Consider the following 9,521-nt stretch of genomic DNA (forward strand, 5'->3'; position numbering starts at 1 on the left):
CGTAATGGATGATTTTGCTTGTCACTGGAAATGGAAGAGACCCATGGTAGAATGGCACATTGGCGGTGCAAGCTAGGAACAAAATGCAAATGCTAGGAATGATTCTAGTAACTGGGGAAGAACCCAACAATAAAGAGTGAATTCACTGTTTGAAAAGATCATAGCATTGCCGAGGGAACTAAGAGTAATCCCAGTTAGAGCCGATGATAACACGTAACGCTTGTGCGTGCTCTCAAGAACTTGAGCATTTCCATATTCATCAAGGTTTTACCAACATCCGTGTCAAGGGTCCGGCAACACAACTTGCTACCATGATGAATGATGATGGAGGATGTAGATGCAAAGAAAGATAACACCTTCTCAGATTTCATCTTAGCGAGGCCAAGGAAACAAAATCTGGATGATCGACTGAGAAACATTTAGCACTCCGCTTCTAATGTTTTCCTTGATGTGCTAGTGTAACCCATTCATAGAAATGGTCTGGTATCTAGGACATCAAGTAAAAGGTCGGACTTCGGGATCTCAAAATCCATAGGGGCAACTAGGGAGTAAATCCTACGAAATCCCTATGGGGAGGTGGCCAACTTCCTCAATCAAGATATTATAATAACAGGTCTTCCGGCTGGGTGTGTTGGCCACGACATCCACTTTACCGGTTATCGAGGGACCAATATTATAGTTCTTGGAGAATGTCCCAACCATCATATCTGCCTGAGATTCAGATCTGGTTGGTGTCAGGATATCCCAGACTCATCAAGTCTAGAAAGAAAAATGAAAGTTTGCAACACAAATCGACGAGATGACGTTGCGAGATTCTCGGGAAATGAACTACGATAGTAAGCTCCAAAACATGAGCTGGTTCTGCTACAAACATGTGAACACGTTGTCCCAGACAAGCATGACCACGTGGTAGTCTTACAATAAAACACTACCGAGTTCTGGTTGGGAACCATCACCGTGGATAACGAAGTCCTTGCATAAGTCATATGATTAGCTCTTATGAAGGAACTTCTTCCCCTTGAACAAATCAATCAGTGGCTTGGTGTGCTCGGGACACATATGGAATGAAGGTTGCAAGTCTCCAGACCACAGAATACTTCGCACGTGTGCATGACTAATTTGGAATGATTCCAGGGAAACAAAACAATCTTCCTCAAATTCATGGCGGCAACTTGCATCATATGCACATGAATTAGGGAAAATCACTACTTTCATTCAAACATATGCTTCATGAACGAAACACGAAGAAATGCTTACACAAGTTTCCAACACTAGGTTGATGTTCAACATGATTCATGGGGGAGACAAAATGCTACTGATGGGCTCAACAGCAACTCATCGGAATTTCCATATCACTGGACTTCCACCATCATGTGAACACGGTGATAGCATTGGTCAGACCAAAGATGTAATGGTGTATGCTCGAGGGATCAACCACGAGTAGGACAACATTACGAGCATCATTGGTACTGATTTGATTTGACGATAGCCCACACTCAAATCAAGGGATTGATAAGACAATAGGTCCAGCAACTGATCACAGGGACCAATCGATGAAGATATCATCTTTCTTCAACACACACTACACAAGAATATCCCTTTGGAACGAACTAAGTCAGACAAGTTTTTATCTTCCAACTCTCCAAGTTGTTGTCCAGCTTAACCAACTAGCTCAGGGATATCTAACACCGATTCTTGGAAAGAAGGTGGTTCATAAGAAACCAACTTGATCACAGGCTCAACATAACGGTCAGGTGACGACCTGGTAGTACTTCCGAGAAGATCTTCGGAAAATCACGAACCACCGATATGTTACTAAGCTCGAGAACAATCTTGCTTTTCAGGGCAAGATGATATGATCAAATGAGCGAGGACTTGAAAAATCCTAACTCATCAATCAAAGAGTGCACCAGGAAATAAGGACTAGGTAGCACGATCAATCTTAGAATGGTGATTCAATAACCAACATACTAAGAATAAAATTATTATCCTTTAACTACCAAGCAACGAGGTTGCTAGGAGTATTGATTTCACACATCACAATTCATTTGTCGGTATTCCGGTTGCATCAACATGGAACCGAGGAATGAAAAAGGATGGCGAGAAGTATCACTATGTCAAGAATTCACAAAAGGTGGTGCAATTCTCATGAAATTCCTGTCATAAAGAAGGTAATACTTCAGGGTAGAGCAGACCAGAAGCTGGATTGTAACTTGATCTGCGGAACACAACTACTTTGACCCAATCCTAAATATGGATGAGGTACTGGAGTTTGTTTCTCCTAGTCATTCAGGACGGAATGGCTTGACGGGCCACAAGAGTAATAGGCATCGACAAACGAACGCGCGCATACTCTTGACTATCAATTGATAGACGAAGGTCAGTAGACAACTAAAGAGGGACAACTCAAAGGAACATATAACTTTGTGAGTTGTGGATGCATAAATTAGTATGTCGAACCGAGTTCAACATAATTCTTCCGGATAACCCATGCAGAAAGGTAGAACTGGCAGAGTCACGATTTATGAATGGAGAACTCCTCAAGAATAATCCTGTTGTGATATTTCAGTTCAACGAGGAACTTCTGCCATAAGTAGTTCATGGTATTTGGAAGAAGAAGATACCACGGACTTCAAGGACTATCGCAAAGGTTACTAATATCCTGAAGGCACTAACAATTACTATCAACACGAAGTAGGTGGAGTGAATCTCGGGTTCAAGAACCCAGGAACAGAATACCTATTACTAAGTAGCATCACGGAATGCTTTCGAGGATAAAGGCCAGAATCATCACACTGGGACACCAATCATGGCTAAATTACTAGGTGATCCCCTAAGACACCTAGGGTCATAATAATAGCTCCAACATATATGTCAGGGCAATAAATTACCTCAACTCAACAATTAGTGTGATTGAGCTGGCATAAAGGAACATCAAAACCAGAGGGAAAGGATTTTGCAAATTGCTTCAAACTATTTAGAAACCTGGGATGACTCGGACAGCATAACGGTTGTAAATGCTCAGAAAAGATTTGAGACATTCACAAAATGGTGGCATAACCACTCAGAAGCACGATATCAAGGTTTCGAGATCAACAATTAACATACGGAAGTAGTAGAAACTGAACTCAAGCTTAAATCCAACAATCTTATAAGTCTACGGATTAGTAACACGTGATCCTGATAGAAAGAAGAGAAAGCCTAGTTCTTAATCCCCGTAGAAGAGAAGATGATGACTCAGATCAGAAGGCCATGAGGTATAAGGAGTAAAAAGAGCCTTACGTTCCATCCCACAATCAATTCCCTTATATAACTAAAGAATTTCTAGACTCAACTTCGACCAGTTTGGCTTAGTAATCCTACAGGCAGTCAAGCTCTGATACCAACGCTGTCAGGACCCCGACTCGATGTCACATCGATCTAGCCGGTAACACCTCATATCACTTTGCGGCCTCACGCACGGTATCCCCACGGGTGTCGCCTTACCTTTGCCCGGGACCGTTTGCGCCTTTTGGCTCACGTATATGATAGTGTCGCTAGCATCCATATGATAAAGAGCCCGGGCTGACATGACTAGTCGTAAACCCAAAGTGGCACAGACTTACAGGAACAGGCATCCATGACCCAGCTTCGAACGTGTCGGTCATCAGCAAGTGGGTCCGGGCTGTAGCACTGGGCTAGCAGGACTCCGGTAAACCGGGCTGTAGCGGGCTAACAGGACTCCGGTACTCAAAGCGTGACATTTCCCCGAAGGGACAGACACAGGAACGAAGAAGGACACATGCCGGCCAGCCTAAGTGTTCCAGAGCAGTAGCGAGCTACCATGGCTCGGTGGAAACACTAGGAGACATTTCCCGGTAAGAGAGGCTACTAAAGATAAACAACTAGATGGTCAGATCCCACACATACCAAGCATTTCAGTAGCATACACACAATATGCTCGATATGTGCAAATACAACGAAGCATCACAACATGACTCTACGACACAAGTACTTATTCAATAGGCTCCGAGGAGCGAGATATTACAAACAGGGGTCTCATGACCCAACAGTCAGAGCATACAAAACAAAGCACAAGCGGAAGCTATCATGTCTGAGTACAGACATCTATAAATGAAAAAGGCTGAGAAGCCTGACTATCTACCAGATCCTGCCGAGGGCACAAGATCGTAGCTGAGGTATCAAGCTAAACGTCGAAGTCCACGCGAAACTACTAGCGAGACCGAAGTCTCTCTGCAAAAACATAAATAGGCAAACGTGAGTACAAATGTACCCAGCAAGACTTACATCAGAACTATCTACATATGCATCATTATCAACAAAGGGGATGGTGGGGTTTAACTGCAGCAAGCCAGCTTTGACTCGGTGGCTATCCTGAACTACGACTGCGAGTAACTCTTTTGAGGTGACGCACACGAGTCCACATATTCACCATATCAATACACCACTATGGATCCGCTCCCGTCTCCCTACGAGAACGCCATTCATAGCACTCACGCTTATCTTGCGTATTTTAGAGTATCCACTTTCACTTGTCTATGAACTGATATAAGCAACCCAGAAGTCCTTTTCCGCGGACACGGCTATTCGAATAGATGATGTTAACCCTGCAGGGGTGTACTTCTTCACACACGCTCTCACCACTTACCGCCGTTTACACGACATGTACTCGGCAACCTTCAAGCGGAAGCCCAACGTGGGTGTCGGCCACGGCCTGCCTAAACACTCGAGTCTCTAGTCTAGGTTTATCGCCTATTCGGGTTCCATCCATGAGGAGATCCGGCCGGAGTTTCGCTCACAGCCCCAAACGATGTGAACAGGGTTCCCGAGACACCAAACGGGCGCCCGGTACACCGTGCCACGTGCCTACCGCATCACAGCCCACCCCTACGGTCAGCGCTGCCCACGGCCTCCAGCATACTACAAACACCAGAAACTACTTGCAACTCCTGGACAGAGGACAAGGGTGATCAAGAAGCCGAGAGGGTCCATTGGTTTCGGGCCCAATGTGTGGTAGTAGCTGAATCATGGATCACAAACACAGAACTCAGTTCCTGAGGACGGCTGCAATGAGACAACCCACCATGTACTCCTACATGGCCTCTCACCGCTACCTTTACCAAATCGTATTCACACACTTAGCTCACACACAGTAGGACATGTTCACACACCTCTGATTCATCCCCGATGAATCAGACCTGACTCAACTCTAAGCAGTAGCAGGCATGACAAACAAGCAAGAATGAGTAGGCACAACAGGGCTCAAACAACTCCTACTCATGCTAGTGGGTTTCATCTATTTACTGTGGAATGACAGGTCATGCAGAGGATAAAGGGGTTCAGCTACCGCAGCAAGTAACAGATGATCGGTGTTGTCCTAATGCAGTAAAAGAGAGCAGGAGCGAGAGAGTAGGATTGTATCGGAATGAACAAGGGGGTTTTGCTTGCCTGGCACTTCTGAAGATAACATTGAGTCTTCATCAGTGTCAACGATCACATCATCGGTATCACGTCTATCGAGAGGGGACAAATACCGGCAACACAGAAGGGAACACAATCAATGCAATGCACAATATGATGCATGCTATGACATGGCAATATGAATGTGTTTTGGGCTAATGCAACTAGCAACAGATTAAATGAAGTTGGTTTGAATACAAGATTCAAATTTAAACTCCATATGTGATTATTCAAATGCCATTTAATTGATTTGTGCTAAACAGCAGCTATAAGTTGTTCTAACATGCATGAAAATGGTACAGATGGATTCCTTGAATTTTTCTGATAATTTTTCATATATAAATTTTTAATTTGGAGTTACGGTTGAATTTCTATGAATTATTGAAGTTTTGGGCATTTTCTGGAATTTCTGAATAATAATAAATCCAGAAATGAATTTACTGCGTCAGCATGACTTCACAGTGACGTCAGCAAGTCAACGGCGTTGTCCAGGTCAAATCTGACCTATGGGACCCCCATGTCAGCTGCACAGTGATTTAACACAGTTTAATTGACTTAACTAAATGGTTAGCCGGGTTAATTAAAGGGTAGGGCCCACCTGTCAGTGGCCCTAGGCCTGGGTTAGCGGGGTGGTTAGGCCCTAATGACCCGCCACGTCGGACTTGCCGGTGGTTGGACGACGGCGATGACCCAGAGCGGCGGTGGCTCGCCGGAGTTATGCCAGAGGCGACGGATCGACGCGCCAAGGGCACCAGGAGGTAGCCCGTGCCCGTGCGCATCTAGGGGGACCAACAGGAGGTGCGGGGGTGGCCGGGGTTCGCCGGAATGGAGCCCGAGGCGGCGGCCGGAGCTCGGGTGGGTGCGGGGTTAGCGCTGCGGCTTGCAAACAAGCTAGCTGCCACGCTAGCGTTGCTCCACGGGTCGTTGCGAGTGCAACGGGCGCACGCGCGGGGCCATTTGGTCACCGGGGCTTCGCCGGCGACGAGTCCGTGCGGCGGAGCGTCTCGGCTCCGGTAGAGGGGGCGGCTAGAGCTCGAAATCGGGCTTGGGGTTAGGGGGAAACGAAGCAGGGACTCACGGGGATCGTGCAGGGAGGGTCAGCGAGCTCGGGGAAGCGACGATGGTGGCGAATTGACGGTGAAGATCCTCGGCAGCCGGCGATGGAAACGGCGATGCCGGCGGCGTTGTGGCGCGTCCGTAGGGCCGTGGGTCGGTGGGGAGGAAGGAGGGGTCGAGGGGGAGCTCCTGGGCGCATCGGCGAGGCTAGGGGTGGCCGGTGGCCACGGGGAAGCCCGTCGGCGGCGGCGGGTGTGTTCGGTGGCTGCACGCGAGAGAGCCAGAGGAGGAGAGGAGCTCGGGGAGAGAGTGAGGGGCCTGGGGGGGTGCGTGGCGTCGCGGACGGGGTCCAGGGCGACGAGAGGAAGCAGGAGGTGGCCAGGGGGAAGCAGGAGGTGGCCGAGGCAGCGTCGGCGCGCGCCACGCCTCGCCTCTGTTCGTCCTCCTGGCAGAGGAGGAAGAGGACAAGGGGGAGGAGGTGGGCTGGGCCGGCTGGGCCACTGGAGTTGGGCCAGGTGGGCTGCGAGGTAAGCTGAGGTAAAACTCTCTCTCTGCTTTTATTTACTGTTTTCTATTTTTGTTCTGTTTGTTTTGATTTAGTTTAACAACTAAATCATTTAAATAAATTCTGTAGATTTTTATGTGGCTTGCTAAAATATATACAAAGCCACTCACAAACTTCCAGAATTATTGGAGTCATATTTAATATATATTAAATATAAATCCAAAGCAAATAGTTATTGGATTAATTCAAATGGCCAAAATAATTATCTCTGTGACTCCAAAAATATTGGGTTTAAATTTTATCTCTTACCAATATTTCCATGGAATAACAGGAACATTTTCTTGGACACATTTGAGAAGATTTAATTGTTGGTTATTTTTTTTAAAGGATTCCGAGGCTTTGAAAATTCCTCAATTCAAATTTCATTTGAATTTAAACATGATGCAGCAACCAAGCTAGTCCAAGGCCAGGGTAAAGCTAGGGATGTGACACTTTACTATGCCGTGCAGCTCTGTTTCCAACACGGGGAGAAGGTCTCCAACAACATAGCAGAATATGAGGGCCTGATAGCGGGCTTGAGGACAGCCATCCCCTTGGGAGTAAAGCGAATCACCATCAAAGGTGACTCGCAACTCCTCGTCAACTTCTCCAACAAAGTGTACAAGCCAAAGGATGAGCATATGGAAGCGTACCTCGCTGAGGTCCGCAAGATGGAGAAACAATTTTGGGGGCTGGAGTTGCAGCATGTGCCTCACGGTACCAATTAGGAGGCTGGCGACATCGCCAAGAGAGCATCCAGGCGGCTACCTTAGGAGCCGGTCTTCGAGGAGCGGCTCTTCAAACCCTCGGCGACGCGGACGTTATCAAGCACGGCGCAGCCTAGGGAGGAACTCCCTCAGCCACCTGCCTCGGGAGCCCCGGCCTGCGGCCCGGCCTCGGGGGCACGCCTGCTTCTGGCGTTGGAGCCTCAAGAAGAATGCTGGATGGCAGAATTCAAGGTCTACTTGATGCAAGGGACTCTGCCGGAGAAGGACGAGGACGCGGAGCGCGTGGCACGGCAGGCCACGGCCTACAGCGTCAAGGATGGGGAGCTCTACTGAAGGAGGCCGAACGACGTGTCCCTGCGTTGCATTCCCAGAGAGAAAGGGAAGGAGCTGCTGGCAGACATACACGGCGGAGACTATGGGCACCACTCATCCTCGCGCACCCTCATTGGCAAGGCATTTCGCAGCGGGTTCTACTGGCCCACAGTGCTCAACGACGCCGTTGAGCTGGTGAAGGCTTGCGAGGCCTGCCAGTTCCACGCCAAGCAGATCCACCAGCCAGCGGGGGGACTGCAGACCATACCCCTCTCATGGCCATTCACAGTTTGGGGGCTAGACATTCTGGGCCCATTCCCTCGGGCGCCAGGGGGCTACCGCTACCTCTACGTCGCCGTGGACAAATTCACCAAGTGGGCCAAGGTAGAAGCCGTCCGCACCATACCCGCGGGCTCAGCAGTCAAGTTCATCAAGGGCCTCGTGAGCCGATTTGGGGTGCCTAACCGCATTATCACCGACAACGGTTCGCGGTTCACCAGCAATCTCTTCAAAACATACTGTGCTAACCTCGGAACGTAGATATGCTACACCTCGGTGGCGCACCCCCGGAGCAACGGCCAGACTGAGCGAGCCAACGCGGAGGTCCTGAGGGGCCTCAAAACCAAAACCTTCAAGAAGAAGCTAGAAGCATGCGGAAGGGGCTGGTACGACGAGCTCCAATCCGTGTTGTGGTCCATCCGCACGACCGCAACCAAGCCCACTGGCGAGACCCCGTTCTTTCTGGTTTATTGAGCTGAAGCCGTTCTCCCTCACGAGGTCAGGCATCGTTCCGCACGGGTCCTGGCGTTCGACGAGGCGCAGCAGGACGCCATGCGGGGGACGGATCTCGTGCTGGGGGAGGAGCGTCGCCGAGAAGCCACGCTACAAGCAGCAAGGTACCAACAAGCACTACGGCGATACCACTGCCGCAACATCCGTCCCAGGACTCTTGAGGTAGGGGACCTCGTGCTTAGACGGGTTCTCTCCCGGGAGGGGCTGCATAAGCTCTCTCCTATGTGGGAGGGCCCTTTCAAGGTTGTTCATGTTTTCAGGCCCGGCTCCGCCTGCTTGGAGACCCAGGAGGGGGTGCCTGTCCAGAACGCGTGGAACATTCAACACCTCCGAAGATTTTACCCCTGAAAAAGGCTCGGTGCCTATGAAGAAGGCGGATGCCTGTGAAGTTGCCGCGTTTTGGAAAAGGCCCGGTGCCTGTGAAGAAGGCGAATGCCTATGAAGTTGTCGCGTTTTGGAAAAGGCCCGGTGCCTGTGAAGAAGGCGAATGCCTGTGAAGTTGCCGCGTTTTGGAAAAGGCCCGGTGCCTGTGAAGAAGGCGAATGCCTGTGAAGTTGCCGCGTTTTGGAAAAGGCCCGGTGCCTGTGAAGAAGGCGAATGCCTGTGAAGTTGCTGCGTTTGGGAAAATG

Source organism: Triticum dicoccoides, chromosome 1B, assembly GCF_002162155.2.
Source record: "Triticum dicoccoides isolate Atlit2015 ecotype Zavitan chromosome 1B, WEW_v2.0, whole genome shotgun sequence".
Taxonomy (NCBI): Eukaryota; Viridiplantae; Streptophyta; class Magnoliopsida; order Poales; family Poaceae; genus Triticum; species Triticum dicoccoides.